The sequence below is a fragment of the Myodes glareolus genome, chromosome 9 (assembly GCF_982192425.1).
Source record: "Myodes glareolus chromosome 9, mMyoGla1.1, whole genome shotgun sequence".
NCBI lineage: Eukaryota > Metazoa > Chordata > Mammalia > Rodentia > Cricetidae > Myodes > Myodes glareolus.
In genome coordinates, this window is record NC_142034.1 from 106,232,519 (window position 1) to 106,250,881 (window position 18,363).

At 48.6% G+C, this 18,363-nt stretch overlaps 1 long non-coding RNA gene across 2 annotated transcripts; it reads left to right on the plus strand.

Annotated features, from left to right (window-relative positions):
- The first annotated feature begins 620 nt into the window (after positions 1-620).
- Positions 621-18,137, plus strand: LOC125399701 (uncharacterized). 2 transcript variants are annotated; one of them, XR_015738939.1, is made up of 4 exons: positions 621-778; positions 1,938-2,086; positions 16,050-16,106; positions 17,705-18,137. It is a non-coding gene; the product is annotated as an uncharacterized LOC125399701 (long non-coding RNA). The 2 variants fall into 2 exon arrangements; XR_007231757.3 differs by having other exon boundaries at positions 621-2,086.
- Positions 18,138-18,363: the final 226 nt, after the last annotated feature.

Here is an 18,363-nt window from a genome sequence, read left to right on the forward strand (position 1 = left end):
TCGTCCTCCAGTGCTCGTCCTCCAGTGCTCGTCCTCCAGTGCTTGGTGGGTAAAGGCGCTTGTCCTCCAGTGCTCATCTTCCAGTGCTCATCCTCCAGTGCTCGTCCTCCAGTGCTCATCCTCCAGTGCTCGGTGGGTAAAGGCGCTCGTCCTTCAGTGCTCGGTGGGTAAAGGTGCTCGTCCTTCAGTGCTCGGTGGGTAAAGGCGCTCGTCCTTCAGTGCTCGGTGGGTAAAGGCGCTCGTCCTTCAGTGCTCGGTGGGTAAAGGCGCTCGTCCTCCAGTGCTCGTCCTCCAGTGCTCGTCCTTCAGTGCTCGGTGGGTAAAGGCATTCGTCCTCCAGTGCTCGTCCTCCAGTGCTCGTCCTCCAGTGCTCGTCCTTCAGTGCTCGGTGGGTAAAGGCATTCGTCCTCCAGTGCTCAGTGGGTAAAGGCGCTCGTCCTTCAGTGCTCGGTGGGTAAAGGCACTCGTTCTCCAGTGCTCAGTGGGTAAAGGCGCTCGTCCTTCAGTGCTCGGTGGGTAAAGGCGCTCGTCCTTCAGTGCTCGGTGGGTAAAGGCGCTCGTCCTCCAGTGCTCGTCCTCCAGTGCTCGTCCTCCAGTGCTCGTCCTCCAGTGCTCGTCCTCCAGTGCTCGTCCTCCAGTGCTCGTCCTTCAGTGCTCGGTGGGTAAAGGCGCTCGTCCTTCAGTGCTCGGTGGGTAAAGGTGCTCGTCCTTCAGTGCTCGGTGGGTAAAGGCGCTCGTTCTCCAGGCTCGTCCTCCAGTGCTCGTCCTCCAGTGCTCGGTGGGTAAAGACGCCCGTCCTTCAGTCTGATGACTCAAGTTTATCCCTGAGACTCAGATGGTGGAAGGAGAATGCTGACTCCCGCAGGTTCTCTTTTGACTTCCACATGTATGCTGTGGTGTGTGCCAATAGCACATGCATGTGCACATTCACAAATACACATGAAAAGTAAATGAAAAATTTACCCTAAGTCCAACTTTACCTTCTAAGAAGTAATCACCAAGCTGGAGGGATGGCTCAGTTTGTAAAGTGGTTGCAAGTCTGAGCCCAAATTAAATTAGGGCCCAGGTAAACAGCTCTGTGTGTGTGCGTGTGTGTGTGCGTGTGTGTGTGTGTGTGTGTGTTGCCTATGCCTGTAAACCCAGCCCAGATCAGTAAGAGTATCCTGTCTCAAAAGAACAAGATGTACAGGACTTGAGTAACACTCAGAGTTGTCTCTGGTCTCCACACTTACGTATCTGCGCACACAAAGGAAGTGCCACCATTTGTGGTTTGACCAATTGATATAAAATTTATGGGCAAGATCAAGGGCCCTTTGTTTTGCTTTGTTTTGTTTTGTCATGAAGAGAAGGCCAGGGTGTGGCTGAGTGCCCTGGTGATGCAGTTTTCAAGACCAGTCCATTCCAGTACCACCCAGCACCCCCTACTGGCCTACATTTCTGTTATCTCTGGGACTTGACTGTGATAACACATATTTTCCTTGGTGCAAGTGCTGTTAGTGTAAACCCAAGAAGTGGAAAGTCTCCATCAGAGGATCTGTGCCATTTTAAGTTCTGCACTGATTCCCTGGTGCCCTCCAGAAATGCTGTGTGACTCACTGCCCCTCCATGCTGAACACATAAGGTCCCTGTTTCTGGCAGCTTTTCCCTCCAATAGCACTGCTGTATTCTCGGGTAAGTGGACTTTAAGAGTAGGCCTGGGTGGCTGGGTGGCTGGGTGGCCATGGCTGCAAGGTGACCCATGTAGCTTTCTAAGGAGACCGGCCATTCAGCAATCTTGGAAGTCTAGATTAAGCAAAGGTAAACATTTGAGGAGGCGAACCGGAAAACTGGGAGTCAGTAGCATTGCGTCAGTCAGTATTTCTTTCTTTAGCATAGTAAGGACTTAAATATGCTCAAAACATATTCTTCTTTTTAATTTTACACAAATATGTTCCCAGGTTGACACCTCTGATGCCGAGTTTCTAGGGGGAAGAACTTCTGCTGCAAAGACAGGAAGGCTGCAGAGAGCCACTGAGGACGGCAGCACCAGAGAGAGGGCTGCCCACTCAGCACCACGCTGCCCTATACTGCTTTGGTTTGACTGCAGGTAAAGTTGCCAGAATCTCAGTGGTTTATAGCAAAGCCAAGCTTGAAAAAGGGTTCCTCTGGGCTTGATAACCTACCTGCTGCAAGGCAGGTGTGTGTCCAGAGAGGGACTAAGGGAAATGGGCCCTGCTTCACATTTGTGTAACAATCAGTCTGAAACCATTCCAAGCAGGGAAGTGAAGCAACGCGTTATCCAGAGTGATTGCTTAGTTTACTGAGCCACTACTGGGCCTGTGGTGGAGTCAAGTCCTCTAACCTGAAGCTCTCCTGCCTCCACTCCTCTGTAATGGAGGATATTTTCCATGGACTTCTCTGGAATTTTTGCCTTTTTTAAAAATTGTGTCACGTTGAGAATAGATATAAACATTTTCTGGGGGCTTGTGTGCCCCAGCCTTTATATACATGATCGAATCATCCCAGTTTCCTACTGACACAGCTCATTAGTCCCTATTTTACAGATGTGCAAGCATAGTGAGGGATTTTCTAGAGAAGAGCTGTCCAAAATGGAAGCTGCTAGCCTCTTGTGATTGGTGTTTAAATTAGATACCTTTAAATACATTTAGCTAAGTGTGTTGCTGCATGCCTGTATCAAAACATTCAGGAAACTGAGGCAAGAGGATTGTGTATTTGAAGACAGCTTGGGCTACATAATGAGTTCCAGGTCAATCTGGGCTACAGAGTGATATCCTGTCTTTAAAATACAATTTTTTTATAATGGATTCCCTAGAGTGTTCTAGCGTTGGTTTAGATCTGCAAGTGGGCTTACAAATCTTGGTCACTGTGATGGGCAGAGAAAGTGCTGGAGCTTACTGCAGGTGCAGAGATTTCACAGCTGGAATGAACCTGCCAGGGCTGAGACCAAGCAAATGGCTCAGATGGCAGAGCTGCCCTGGCCTTGCCCTTGCACTGATCTCATGTAGATCAGACTGGTCTCAAACTTACTCTGTAGCCAAGAATGACTTTGAACTTCTGTGTGCATGTGTTCATATGTATACATGTATGTGTATACAGGTTCCCATGTGTGTTGGTTCATATGTATACATGTATGTGTATACAGGTTCCCAAGTGTGTTGGTTCATATGTATGAACATCAGAGGCCTGAGGTTGATGTCTGCTATTCACTTTATACACAGAGAAGGGTCTGTCTCTGCTGGTCTGGCTGGTCAGCTTGCCCTGGGGGTTCCCTGACTATGTCTCCCAAGTGCTAGGATTACAGGTTTTGTAATCCAAAGTGCTAGGATGCCTGGCTTTGCATGGGTTATGGGAATCAAAACTTAGACCTCTGTGCTCTGCAGCAAACAGTTTATTGTAGCAAGATGGGGGCTGGCTTGTTTGGGGATTTTTCTGTCCTGCCACCAGGTCCCCACAATTGTTTAGTCCCAGAGAAAAATCACACAAAGGACTCCATAAGTTATAAAGCTGATTGGCCCATTAAGTCAGGCTACTTATTAGCTAACTCTTACATCTTAATTAACCCATTTTTCTGATCTATGATAGCCATGTGGCTCAGTACCTTTTTCAGTGGGGAAGCTCATATCCTGCTGCTTCAGTGATCTGGGCAGGAGTGAGAGAAATCAACTTCCTCCTCCCCAGAATTCTCCTGCTCTCCTTGCATCATTTCCACTTCCTGTCTGGTTTTCCCGCCTTCACCTCCTGCCTGGCCAATCAGCGTTTTATTTAAAATATGATTGACAGAATACAGACAATTCTCCCGCACCAAGTCATTTCACCAGCCCCAACCTTGAGCTGGTGAGCCTCCACCTCCTAAGTGGGATCCTAGGAATGGACCACCACACTTTTGTTACACAGCACTGGGGCACAGCCAGGCCTCATGCACACTAGACCCTCCACTTACTGAACCACACCCCAGCCCTACACTGACACTGTTTATGGAAGTGTTCCCCTCAGCCTGCACAAGCTAAGTGTGCACTGTTTTGTCATCTCTAATAAAACAGTGGGTTGGGACAATGACCAGCAGCTGCTAGGCTCCTGGAGATGGGAAGTCAGATGTTATCTTTTAATGAAATGTGAGACCATCCCTGGGGCTTCCTCATCTGAGTACCAGTGTGTAAGGAACACGGGAGCCAGACATGTGCCGCTTTATGATCTGAGTACCAGTGTGTAAGGAACACGGGAGTCGGACATGTGCTGCTTTATGGTCTGAGTACCAGTGTGTAAGGAACACGGGAGTCGGACATGTGCCACTTTATGAGGTCAAGAATAAGCAAAATCCAGACTCCAGCTAACCATAAGATGGTTCGAGTTCTTTAACAACCAAACAGAGAGTGGACTGTGTAGAAATCAGGGGAGAAGCAGCCAGCATGACCTGTCGTGACATCCGAGCCCTCTCTGGATTCTGATTTCGTGCAACTGTGTACAAAGCACTCAGGAGGCCCCAGGAACATTGAAGGGGGACCATGTTTTCACTCACATTAATGCACTACTGTTCATTTTCAAGGGAAATGGTGACAAAGTATTTTTTCTGTTGGAGTCTGATATATGTAGATGTTTGTACATTGCTCTGGGTGGTATATATGCATGAATTTGCCCTATTACCCCCACCTGTATGTGTGCTTGAAGCCATTAACAACAGGAGTAAGAGACAGCTCAGGTGGTAGGGTGGCTGCATGAGTGTTGGGGTCAGAGTTTGGATCCTCAGCACTGGAGTGCATGCCTGTGACATCAGTGTGTGACCCAGGAGGCAGGAGGATCTGTGGGCAGCCAGTTGAGCAGAGTCCCTGCCTCAAAAAATCAGGTGATGATCAAGGAAGACACCCAGCACGTACCTCTGGTCTCCACAACTGATGTGAGAGTCCCCTCTGTGTGCTGTGATTACCATTAACAAATAAAGAAACTGCTTTGGACCTCTAGCAGGGCAGAACTTAAGTAGGCGGGGAAGACAGAACTGAATGCTGGGAGGAAGAAGGCAGAGCCAGGGAGACGCTATGGAGCTATCACCTGAGTCAGACATGCTGAAACTTTTCTGGTAGGCCACGACCTCATGGTGATACACAGATTAATAGTGTTATTCCTTTTGGTCTCTGGTCCCTTTAAGGGACAAGCCACACCCACTCCCAGCAACTTCTGACCTCTGGTAGCCACCTTGGCCTCTTTCTGTTCTATCTCTTGACTCTTGGCATGTGCACACGTGTTTCTGTCTTTTCTCTCTCTCTTTCTGTCTGTCTCTGTCTTTCTGTCTCTCTCTCCTTTAAGTAATAAATGTTCAGCTTTATGTCTATTTATTATGTCTTGTAAGTCTTTTATCCGCCACCTGCTCACCCGCCAGCTTGGGTGACTCTCCCAGCCGCACGGCAGCACCAGCCTGTCCGCAGGGCAGCACCAGCCTGTCCGCACGGCAGCACCAGCCTGTCCGCAGGGCAGCACCAGCCTGTCCGGGATGAGCCACCGCTCTGCCGCTCCCCATGGGGAATCTGCACCGCTCTGCCGCTGCACATCTCTGCCTGGTTCGCGGCTGCTCTGCGAGCCCACTGCCCGGGGATCTTGGGCAGGTCACCCGGGGGGCACGCCAATATTTTTTAGGGAATATTAAATAGAAATGAGCTAAATTTATATAAGAGTTAGCCAATAAGAAGCTAGAGCTAATGGGCCAAGCAGTTTCTGTGTGATTATTTCAGGGCTAAGCTAGCTGGGAGGCTGGGAAGAACAAGTGGTTCACTCCCCCCAACACACAAGCATTCGCCCCGAACACACACACACAAGCATTCCCTCTGCACATACACACACAAGCATTCGCTCTGCACATACACACACAAGCATTCACTCTGCACATACTCACACAAGCATTTGCCCTTCACATATGCACACAAGCATTCCCTCTGCACACACACACACACAGCATTCCCTCTGCACACACACAAAGCATTCACCCTATACATATGCACACGCGCATTTGCCTTGCACATACATACACAAGCATTCCCTCTGCACATATACACACAAGCATTCCCTCTGCACATACGCACACGAGCATTCCCTCTGCACATACGCACACTAGCATTCCCTCTGCACATACGCACACGAGCATTCCCTCTGCACATACGCACACGAGCATTCCCTCTGCACATACGCACACGAGCATTCCCTCTGCACATACGCACTCGAGCATTCCCTCTGCACATACGCACACAAGCATTCCTTCTGCACATACACACACGAGCATTCCCTCTGTACATACACACACAAGTATTCCCTCTGCGCACACACACACACACACACAAGCATTCCCTCTGTACAGACACACATAAGTATTCCCTCTGCACATACACACACAAGCATTCCCTCTGCACATACACACACAAGCATTTTCTCTGCACATATGCACACAAGCATTCTCCCTGTACATATGCACACAAGCATTCTCCCTGTACATACGCACACAAGCATTTGCCCTGCACATACGCACATGAGCATTCCCTCTGCACACACACACACACAAGCATTCCCTCTGCACATACACACACGAGCATTTCCTCTGTACATACGCATACAAGCATTTTCTCTGCATATACGCACACGAGCATTCCCTCTGTACATACGCATACAAGCATTTTCTCTGCACATAAATACACAAGCATTCCCTCTGCACATTCGCACACAAAAAAAGGAGGAAAAGGGGAAAATTATTTTTTTCTTACCTCTCAAGGATATCAGATTATTATTAATTAGAGTTCTTTAGAGGAAAGGAATAGAAATATATATGTGTAATATATATTATATATGAACACACATGTATACATACGCACACACATATATATTTAATTATATGTGTACATATATACATACACAAACACATATATAGGGAACTTATTAGAGTGGCTAACAGACTATGGTCCGACTAACCTGACAATGCTATCTACCAAGAATGTCCAGCGGTTGTTCAATCCATGAGGCTGATATTTCAGCTGGTCTTTAGTAGACTGTGGAATCCAGAAGTGGACTCTAATGCCAGTGAAGGAATGGACCGCTGGCAAGAGCGAGAGCAAGCAGGCAAGGAGTGAGCCAGCTCTCTGCTTCCAATTCCTTTATATAGGCTGGTACATAAACTGTGGCCCAGATTAAAGGTGATCTTCCCACCTCAAAAGATCTGAATTAAAGGTAAATCTTTTCACCTCAAAGATACAGATTAGAAGTGGTTCTTGCCACTTCAAGTGATTTAATTAAGAAAAAAATCCCTCGCAGGTGTTTCCAACTACTTGGGTTTTAGTTAATGCCAGAGATAGTCAAGCTGACAACCAAGAACAGCCTTCGCAGTTCCCTCTCTACTGTTGCATCTCCAGGATGAGCATGGGGAGCAGGCTCAGGATGAATCTCTATGGCAACTAGTAAGGAGCAGCATTCAGAAGTCATGTTCCTACACTAGGGTCACGCCAGGCTGCCACGATCATGTCAGGACACAAATGCTCCCTTTGGAGCCTCCCCACATGGATTTTCACCGCACCACCCTCCTTGCCACACTCTCTGGGCCTTCCTGCATAGTCACCAAGGAGGAGTGGTTGGCGGAGGTGGGGGCAGTCCCTGAGCCATGCGTATTCCAATTCTAACCCCACCACTTAATGCCAAGACCTTTCACCTTTCTGGACCTCTTCTGTAAGGTCAATAGAATGCAAAGGGATCGGGCTGGGGGGATGCTCAGTGGGTAAGTGCATAAGTATGAGGACCTGAGTTTGGATCTCAGAAGTCATGGAAAGCTGAGTTCAGTAGAGCACACATCTCTAATCCCAACGCTTCTCCAGGGGAAATGGGAGGCATCGGGCTAGCTGGCCTATTGTACCCAGAGGAAAACAAAAGAGCCCCTGTCTCAAACAAAGTGAAAGGCAAGGACTGACACCCAAGGTTGTCTTATCTCCACTTATACAACATGACATTCATGCACCTGAATACACACACATACACACACACACACACACACACACACACACGAAGCCCCCGCTAACTCAATAACTCTGTGTCAAGAGAGCAATGTCTATAAGGACCTCATCTCAGCGGCAAAGAGCGATCCTGATGAGCTTCGAAACACCCTTGAGAAATGTAAGGCCAGGCTGTCCTCTCACCCCAATTTAAACAACCCGGCTCCTGTGGAGCCAGCGTAACTCCCAAGAGCACAGGACACCTGGGAAACAAGGCACGGGCTCAGGACCACTCTGGCAGGCAGCCCATGGCTCCTCCCCGCTATGCCCAGCCACCTGTGTACTGACCAAGCAGGAAATTAGAGCTACCAAGAGGCCAAAAACCTTAACTCCATTTGTAGAATGAAAAAGACAGGCCATAGAATTCAAGTCCCCTCTCTGATACACACAGTGGGCCAACAGCAGCAGCCGCTTCAATTTCCTCAGGAAGAGGAAATTTCCTTGTAACAAGGAAAGCTGACTTTTTTTTTTTACCTTTAAGACATAGTCTCATATAGCTAGCCTCAGACTTGCTGTGTAACTGAGGATAATCCTGAGTTTTTGATCCTCCTGATTCTTCTTTCAGAGTGCTGGGCTAGGGTTACAGATATGTTCCATCACTCACAGTTTGCGATGCTGGAGATGGAACCCAGGCTTCATACGTGCTAAGCAAGCATGTACTGACCGCTACCCCCAGCCATGAAGCTTTCTCATTTTTGTTGGTTTTGTTTTAGGTGTGTCTGTTGGTGGTGGTTGGTTTTGTTTTGTTTTTTGCTTTTAGTGTGTGTGTGTGTGTGTGTGTGTGTGTGTGTGTGTGTGTTGCTAAGGATTAATGTAGCCCAACCTGGCCTTGACAATGCTTTGTAGCCAAGGCTGGCCTTGAACTCCAGGTCCTACTTCGGCCTCCTAAGTGCTGGGATCTCAAGCATTAGCCCCACAGCTGGCTTAGCTTCGTTGCATCCTGTCCTGGAACACGATGGTGGGCTTGCCTGCTCACCTCAGACTGAAGGGTTGGGGTCCTGAGAAATTCAGGTGGTAAGGCAGAAAAGCCCGGCTCACATTCCATCCCACTGGCAGGGACGTGGATAAAGGGGTTTTTCTGAGAAGCAAACTCGGGATGAAGTCAATTAACATCAATTTACAAGATCCCTTTGAATTTAGGGAATTCATGTGTGTGACACCCATGGCCCAGCATCCTTCCTCATGGCCATTCCATCTGTTATTGCACAGTAGCTAAAGTGCTCTCTTGAGACTCAGTTTACCAATCAAGCCAGTTCTCATTTTCCTGTGACTTTAGGACAAGTCAGAGACTTTGCAGGTCCAAGCTTGGCTTTGCAGGTCCAGGCTCCCTTGAGTCTCCAAAAAGGGAGGGGATCACCTTGTATGCACACCCTTCCTTCCTCATTGTTAATTCCTAGCACCCCCTCCAGTGTCAGCACAGTTCTAATCAGATCTATTGGGCTCATCACCTGTTAGCAGCTTCCTGGGGCTGGGGAGGCGGCCCAGCAGGTAGGGCGCTGCTGCTCAAATACAAGCACCTAAATTCAACCCTAACAACTCCTAAAAAGTTGAGCATGGTGAGACAATCCCAGGGCTAAGGAGGCAGAGACAGGTGACAGGTGAGGCTAATCAGTGAGCTCCAAGTCCCCAGTGAAAGACCCTGTCTCAAAAGTTGAGTGGATAGCTTAGAAAATGACACTTGCACTTGACTTCTGGCCTACACACACACACACACACACACACACACACACACGCACGCATATATACACATATGGGTTGAGTTTCTAGTCTCCTCCAGCTCTGTCGGTCATGTCCTATAGCACGATTAATAAAAACCCAGAGACAGATATTGGGGTTCAATCTGAAGGTCAGAAAAGTAAAACAGCCAGCCACTGGCTTTTACCTCTACCTCAGTCTGAAATGGTGATCCTGCCTCCAGGAATCTCAGAATGGGATTGTGTCTGGGAGCTGTCTCCTCCCATTTTATATTCCTCTCTAGTGCTGGGATTAAAGGCGTGCACCACTACTGCCCAGTTTCTGTGGCAAACTAGTGTGGTTGCTGGGATTAAAGGTGTGTGTCAACACCACCTGGTCTATAAACTGACCAGTGCAACTGTTTTACTCTCTGAACTTCAGGAAAGCTTTATTTATTAAAATGCAAATGAACTGTTCCCCCAGATTGTCAGTCTAAGGGACAGACACATCTCTGATGTCACTTCGGCTTTACAGCTCCTGGATGGTGACATGTGGATGACATTCTGTAGTCATCAGATGGTGCCACCAGTACCATCGTCACTGCTCCAGCTGAAGTCAGAGAAGCCCTCCATACACACCAGGACCTCCTGTCCCCATTTCTGTCTGGCAGGCCACCCTGACATCAAGGTGGAAGATGATCTCAGAGAAAAAGCATGGTCTGACAGGACGTCTGGGGTCTGGTTCTTTTTCAGAGATTGTACCTGTTTTGTCTCCCACTCCTAACTCCGTTCAGATCCCTATCACTTGATGTTAGGGGGACCATGAGCCTCAGAGTTGAAGTCAAGATTGCTCTCTGGCCCTTGCAATAATCAACACTGAATGTGTTCGTTCCTTGCCTCGCCACCAAGGTAATAATAAAACCCACAGCCTCGTTACTAGCAAATTCCCTTCTCGTTATTTTTCCTCCCCTTTCCTCAGATGGATTTCTGAGTTCTTCCAGATTGCTTGTTGCTAAGCTATAGAGTTCCAGGTTTTGCAGCCTTGCTGCTCATTGGTGGAGAGTTCCCCAGCTGCTCCAACCAGAGGAGGCTGTAGAGGAAAGCATTCACCCCAGGAGTTGGGAATTTTCTAGCAGTTGATGTCATGCAAAGGTCTCCGTCTAGCTCTGCGGAATTTGCTGTACTCTTGAACTGACTGAGGAGAAACACAGAGGTTCTAGAATGTTTCTCCAGGAAGCTAAGGGACCTCTCACCCTGGAGCAGAAGAAACAACTCAAGAGACACTCAGGATTAATCTGCCCGTGAAACCTCCCAGCCTGATCAAGTGACGCAGGAGGTGAGGATGCTGGATAGCCTGAGCTGGGGTGCTTGGAACAAGGGCTTCATTTGCAAAGGACAGTCATCCCTAGTCCTTGAGCACCTGGGACAGTATGTGCTGCCACGGTGACCGCTAAGGACAGTAAATACGAGGCTGGAAGAGCGTTTAACAGCCTGACTCCCGGCTTCCCCGGAAACTTCGTCTCTTCCCAGCAGAAGCTGCCCTGGACATCTGGAGTCCACGAGAGATGGCTGTGGGCTTTAGCTTCCTTCCTTCAGAAAGAAGGAAGTCATGCGACCCAGACCCGGCTCTAAGATAGTCGCATCACCCAGATGGGCCAACCAGAGTTTTCTCTGGGACTTCCCTGCCAGAACTGCAGGAAAAGGCCTCATGCTCTGCCCTGGCTGTGAAATGAGTGGAAGCATTTCTCAAGTGAAATGCTTGAGAAAACAGAAATCCCGAAAGAAAGAGCGCTCCTGAGCTACAGCTGGGAGTCGATAGAGACACGTGCCTTATACCTAGAGGAGGGAGAGAGAAGCCAAGATTCACTACATAGTTTTGTACATACATTTGGCCAAATGTGAGGGGATTTGCATACAGTCCACATAACGTCCTTGAGATCACCTAGTAGGTTACTACATTTTCAAGACTGAGAACCTAAGGATCTGAGGGATACAGAGGCCTTGCCCAGGGGACTTTGCCACGGGGTGCTCAGGGATTCCAACATGTGCTATCTAAACCTTAGCAAATTCAACTTGTACAAAACAGTTTCCCGCAAACCTGATACCCTTCTGAAGACTTCCGTTTGTCTGTCTAGCAGACTCACTAGAAGCCAGGCCTCATCAGATCCCTTCCTGCCCCTCTGGAGCTCCCATGCTTCAGTCTCAGGAGCCTGCCCTTCCCCATCCCTCTGCCTCCCTTTTCTCTGTAGTCCTGGAGCAGAGTTGCTTTCTCCTAGCCCCTCTCCATGCTGCCCTGGCTGCTTTCATTTCTCTCTTGGCCTTCTAGAACTGTCTCCCGCTTAAGTTCCTCTTCCCCGCATCCACACCACCATCTTCCCACAGCACGCACAGGGATTGTTTCAAATGCCAACCTGTTTTGTGGGTGGTGGCTGGGTTTGATGCTGTAATGTCCACCTCTGGGAACCTCTGAGAACCCCTCCCCTCTAGGTTCCACTCAGCTCTCAGACTTGGAGCTGGGGAGCCGAGGGAACATTTCCTGCATTCATCATCCAGTTATGAGAGATGTCTGTTGTAAAGGCTACTTCACTGCCATCTGGACACAGGGTGCCCTCCTCCACTTACAGTATGAGACCATAGGCAAGCAGAACAGATGCCGTGTTCATGAGCATCTCACATTCCAGGACTTGGACCTAAGTAAAAGCTTCTTCTTAAATACCTGACTTTGAATTTGTGTTATAGCAACAGAGAGCAGACTGAGGCCGCCAGCTTCCTGTGGGATGAGTGGTGTGAGTCTGGTGCGCAGGGCACTGGGCACAGGCAGATGGACAAGGCCCGAAGATGCCCAGTGACCCTTGGCCAGAGTTCCAGGCTCCTGGAGAACCATGTGTGCTGAAAAAGCTCTTTGCTCTGCAGGAGTCACGTAGTTCTGACCTCCAGTCACGTGGCCACCGGCCAGAGCCACTCCCAGATGAGCTGCCACAACTTTGCATTTTTCCCGTGGATATCTTCATCTGCTTCTGTTTTGCCCTCCATGCTGAGTTAAATCATGGCCCATAAGCTTTTATCCAACTAAAACTTCAACATCTGAATTCACTAGAAATAGCAGTTCACCAAGCAGTGGTGGTGCACATCTTTAATCCCAGCAATCAGGTCAGAGGCAGGTGGATCTCTGTGAATTCAAGGCCAACCTGGTCTACAAAGTGAGTTCCAGGACAGCCAGAGCTACACAGAGAAACCCTGACTCAAAAATAAAAAAAAAAAAGTAAGGAAGGAAGGAAAAAGAAAAAGAAGAAAGAAATAGCATCTTAATTTCTTTTTGAAAATTTCCTATGTGTACTTTGCCAAGTGGATGTTGCATGCCTGGTACTCTAAGAGGCCAGAAGAGGGCACCAGACACATTGGAACAGTAGCAGCTGTGTGATTGTTGTGAGTCTCCATGTGGGTGCTTGGAATTGAATCTGGATCCTCTGGAAGAGAAGTGCTCTTAACCAAGGAGGCATCTCTCCAGCCCCTAGAGATAGCATCTTTATAAATGTAGTCAAACAAGGCCACCCTGGACTATGGTGGGTCCTACCTCCAGTGAGTAGAGCTCTTAGATGAAGAGAGGCCAGGAGCAGTGGGTGGTTCACACTTGTAAAACAAGCACTTGGGGCACAGATGCAAGTGAATCTCTTATGAGTTCAAAACCAGCCTGGTATTCTTAGCAAGTTCTGGGCCAGCCCAGGCTAGTGAGATCCTGTTTGAAACCTTGGGAGGGAAGGAAAAGGGGAAGCGGGGATGGAGTGGGCACGGAGACTCATAGGCCAAGCCTGGAGGGATACAGCTACAAGCTAAGGAAGGCCAAGATGAAGGAACTCCCAGAAGCTGGGAAGAACTGAAAGGCCTTTGCCTGACGTCAGCAGAGGGAGTGCTTCTCCATGGGCTCCGAGTCTCGGGAATGCTCTTGGGCTGGATTTTGTTTTGAAACCGTAAGGTCTGTGTAGTTTGAACAGCAGCCATAGAAGCAAACACACCCCCTTCCTTCTCTGCAGCTGTCCCTTTCCCTGCCTCTCCCATATCTGGGGTCACTTGGTCCAGAAAACCCTTGTCAATTATCAGGTGGTAACAGCCCCATCCTCTACAGATGCAGATGGTCTCCACAGCTCAGGAAGACAGGCTTTCTATTCTCAACCACACCAGGTCCAGTGCCCCAAGTAAAGAATGCCCACAAACTAAACTCCCTCAGCTCCAAGCCAGGCTGTGACCATCACAACTAGTGGTTTTTATGGCTTGGACTTTGTTTCTGCTGCTGTTGTTTAGTGGGTGTTTGCTTGCTTGTTTGTTTGAGACAGTCTCATTATGTAGCCCTGGGTGGCCTAGAACTTGCTCTGTAGACCAGGCTGGCTTCAAACTCAGAGATCTGCTGCCTCAGTCTCTTAAGTGCTGTGATTAAAGGTGTGGCCCCAGATCTGGCTTTGGTTCTGTTTTAACTTGACTGGAATGGTATTGAAGGCTATGCTAGAGAGAGAGAGAGAGAGAGAGAGAGAGAGAGAGAGAGAGAGAGAGAGAGAGAGAGAGAGAGAGAGAGAGAGATTGCTTATAATTGTTCACACCCACGCCTAAGGAGCTGTCTGGCCTGCCCTCTTCCCAGACCAAGACAGATGACTGAGCATAAGCACCATATTAGGGCTCTTTAGGGCTCTTTACAAAGAAAGGTATTTGGGCTCAACATGAAGTGTGGTTTACTATAAACCCCACTAAATAGCGTTAACCTCGAAAGCCATTCGCCTCCACCCAGTCGTCAACTTCCCACTGTAGCTGCCTTGGTAAAAAACAAAAACAAAAACAAAACAAAACAAAACAAAACCCACTGGCTCCCACGATCATCTGAGCACTACTGACTTCACACTTAGCACACTTTCCTTCTCACCACAAAACTGTTGTAACACCTAGTTTGATGTAGAGGGCCAAGATGTGGGCCTCAGCCCTCACACCTGTGCAGTGGATTGAACAAACCCACAAGTGCCTCTTCATCTGTTCACTGATGTGGGATGCTGTAAATATGTTTTATTACCACTGGTTAATAAAGAAGCTGATTTGGCCTATAGTCAGGCAGAATAGAGCCAGGCAGGAAATCCAAACAGAGATAGAGGGAGAAAGAAGGTGGAATCAGAGAGACACCAGCAGCCACCAGAGGTAACAAGTCACGAGTCTCAAGGCAAAATATAAAATAATAGAAATGGGTTCATTTAAATTGTAAGAGCTAGTCAATAATAAGCCTGAGCTTATTATTATATTATATTATTATTAATTACAAACTGACTGAACAGTTTGTAATTAACATTAAGCCTCAGAGAGGCTATTTGGGAACTGGCAGGCAGGAGAGAAACCTCCAGTTACAGCTCACAGTTAGGTGAAGTCAGTTTCCCCACTTTGCATCTCAGCTGCTCTCTCAACATTTCTACTGATACAATGTTACAAAAGCTTCTGTTCTGCCGAGGGAAAATGCTGGGTAAGGATGCTTGTCCTGCCTATCAAAAGATGCAAGACCTTGTGAAAAACTGAGACAATTTAGTCAATAGCTGGTGTCAACTGTCATTCCAAAATGGTGAAGGTCACAGTGGACCCTCCAGTCAGTCATAGCCATGAGCAACAACAGATGTATTCAACTGAGGAAGCATCCATTTGGTGCAAAAAGCCTTTCACGCCTGGCTATTTTAAACCATCCTAGTTTGGGAATTGTCTGTTATGAAGCAAAAGCCAATAAGTACTTTACAAAAGGCCACTCCGGGTTTCCAACCCTGGTCTCCCACTATTAAGATCCGAACTTCTCAAAAGTGGAGTCTGTGGCCCCAGAACTTGAAAAAGATGCTTGAGCAGGGAGTATCCAGGGCCAGCAAATGCTAAGCAGCTGGCTGGGCCATCTGTGTTAAAAGAACTGTCCCACCTTGGTCTCTAGGGCACTGACTCACTTAAGAAGAACCAGAGGTTGGATACTAGAGGTTGTACATTCTCTCTGATCTCTAGGAGCCTGAAATTTGGGGGAGAAAGTAGATGGAAGTAAGCCAGTAACCCCCTGTGCATGCTGTTCATTCCAGGCCCTCTGCGCCAGGGTCCCCACCATCATCTAGGCCCCCACCCCTTCTTATCCAGACTATCCAACTGTTGCTGCGTTCCCCAGTCACACTCCACCTTTGGTTCTGCTCTTAGATGGCTCATCTTGCCAAGATTCACACTGAAACCACTGCCAAGGATATTGTAAAATGTGAGCTTTATGCAGTTGAGGAGTAAATGTCTTTCCCATGCTTGTGAGTTCTCTCTCTCTCTCTCTCTCTCTCTACCTTGACAGCTGATCATGTGCCCCTTTTGTCATTCTATTTTTCAGCTATGGGTTGGAGAACCAGCAGACTCTCTTCTGCACTACGTACTGGTCTTTTAAATTGTGAGTCAATTTAAACTTTCTTCTCTTTCATGTTTCTTAGTCTCAGATAATAGCAACAGAAGGCAGCCTAAGACAGTCTCCATCCAGAAACCAGAATGCTTTCCTATATGGAAAACCACACTATATTGCTCCTATTTTACCTACAACCACCTCCATTGGGAGTCTGGTAGGATCTAAGCTCTCATCCAGGCCTGGGAGTCCACGGCCAACCCCAGGCCTTGCCAATCTCTACTAGCCCACTCTGTCCCTGCACAGATAGATAATCTGCTCCTCTCATACACTGGCTCTTTCCTGACCCTGGGCCTTTGTACATGCTGTTCTTCTGTCTGGGCCTCTGCACATGCTGTTCTTCTGGGTGGCTGCTCTTCCCCTGGGTTCTTGCAGGGTTCATACTTTCTGATCCTGTGTGTCTCAAACTCAAAGGCCAAAATTCCATTCCTGTGTCTTCATGATGACTTTTGCCCTGCCCTGGAATTGGCACTCCATGAGGTGAGAACTTTTCCCTTTCTGAACCGTGCACAAGGCCCAGTAGGCATGCACTGCAGTGTGTTTGTTTATAGACCAGCGCTGCGGAGACGAGTCCCTTACTGACACAGATGGTTTTGAGCCACTCTGGGACCTCTGCAACCATTCTCCACTCCAGCTGGGCTCCCATGTGGCAGTCTGTTGGCCCATTATCCCAGCCCCCTCACAGCCGGCACCAGAGCCAAGTCACCTGCTGGGAATCACCCCCACTAGGCAGGACTCTTCCTAGTCAAGCCTTAGGAGTGCTACCTTCCAGATCTGCAGCTCCTGTCTGCACAGAGCCTGAGTGAGTGCCCAGTCCAGTGCGCACTGATGCCTGCTGGGAAATTCAAACCACAATCAAATGTGAACTTTTGCCTTTCCTCTTTTTCTACAAATGTGGGGTGGCCCAGCAGGCACTCAACAGATATGACAGATATCTGATGCATTCCTCTCCCCACTCCTGACCCTACCCCAAAGCAAGACAACCAAAGCTGCTGCTTCATCACACACGGACTCCTGGCTCTGACACATGTGGTGCTTTGTGAGCTGTGCTCCGTCGGGCAAATCACTCAACCCCCAGATTTCTCTTCCAAAAAAACAGAGGGGCCTGGCATGGTGTTGTGTGCCTTTAATCCCAGCACTTAGGAGACAGAGGCAGGCAGATCTCTGTGAGTTCAAAGCCAGTCTGTTCTACAGAGTGAGTTCCAAAATAGCCAGGACTGTGTGGAGAAACCTTGTCTCAAAAAAAGGAAGGGAGGGAGGGAGGGGGGAGAGAGGGAAGGAGGGAGGAAGGAAAGGAGGGAGGGAGGGAAAGAGGGAGGGAGGGAGGGAAGGAGGGAGGGAGAAGGAAGGAAGGAAGGAAGGAAGGAAGGAAGGAAGGAAGGAAGGAAGGAAGGAAGGAAGGAAGGAAGGAAGGGCAGACAGACCAGAAAGGTAGAAGCACCACCCCCAGGTACCCAAGGAGGTTTCTAAGAGCTGAGTGCAGCTCCAGGCAGAGAGTGCCCTCAACAAATGCAGCCCCTTCTGTGGTGTGCACAGAGCCTAGCTGAGGAAATGTCTAAAAATATATTTTATTGGATTTTCCTTTAAAGTTTCAGAAGAAATATGTGCCCCTGAAACAAGCCAGTCAGCAGAGGGGGATAAAAGACATCGCAGCTTCCCAGATCTCCTCTGGCATGGTGCTCCCAGGAAGAAGAACTTGGCCTCCTCCCTCCACCAGAGCCTCTCCCGAAGACCCTCGGGACTCGCAGACGTGTGTCTTTGCTCACCTTCCCGCATATTTTCCCAGGTTAACACAACAGACCACCCCTGGTGGCACACGTGTGGGCTGGCTTTCCTCCTCAGCAAAGCAGCCTTGACCGTTTTCTTCCCTGTGACAGAGCCCGTGGGTCAAAGCACACAGTTTCAGTTTGGGTTTTTTAATGAAAGTGGGTGACTAGGTGAGTGATATGTGGATTGTGAATGGGCTTGTGTGCCCACACGTTCTCTCTCACACACAATAAATAAACACATGTAATAAATAAATAAACGAGATGACTTGTCCTGCCATTCTCTTGGAACCCGACTCTCCAGAATGTAACCTTGGCTTCTGCTCCTGGCCCACCTCACTACTGTGGCTTGCTCATCCTTTCCCCAACTCTGTCTGCCAGGCTTAGCTCATGGGGCCCAGGGAATTCTGGGTGGGCCTGTCTCCTGGAGACGCCCTCACCCATGAAGCATCCAGGTGTGGGGATGCACTCCTGGAATCCCA